We start from the raw sequence: 368 nt of genomic DNA, 5'->3' as shown, positions 1-368 counted from the left end.
TCCCTTTCCTTGCCAGGCCTCATTTTCGTTAATCTGAGTGACCAAAATCACAGAGCAGTGCATGGAGAACGTACTCGGATGGGAAGAAAAGATCGAAATCAGTTCACTATTCCCTATTATGTACGAAGACATATATAGAAGTCCTTCTGTTCTACGGAACGATAAAGAATTTACATGGGTTTCGATTCTTCTAAGGAGAATCATATCCCCGTCAAAGGTGAAGAAATAATAAAAGTAAGGCAACAGGACTGAAAATAGACCAAAATTAAAGAATAAATAGATTCCGGTATCGAGTTGCACTAAACCTGTCAAAGTTCTTTTCAGAAGAGAAATACACCAACGCATTTTAACAATATCAAAATCAAAAT

At 36.7% G+C, this 368-nt stretch overlaps 1 protein-coding gene across 1 annotated transcript in view; it reads right to left on the bottom strand.

Annotated features, from left to right (window-relative positions):
• LOC119592397 (alpha-mannosidase 2C1-like) overlaps positions 1-368 on the bottom strand; it is a gene marked incomplete in the record, with an annotated part of 33,450 nt that overhangs the window by 7,182 nt on the left and 25,900 nt on the right.

Source organism: Penaeus monodon, chromosome 30, assembly GCF_015228065.2.
Source record: "Penaeus monodon isolate SGIC_2016 chromosome 30, NSTDA_Pmon_1, whole genome shotgun sequence".
Classification (NCBI taxonomy): Eukaryota; Metazoa; Arthropoda; class Malacostraca; order Decapoda; family Penaeidae; genus Penaeus; species Penaeus monodon.
The sequence above is the reverse complement of the archived record's forward strand: the minus strand, read 5'-3'. Positions and strand labels throughout refer to the sequence as shown.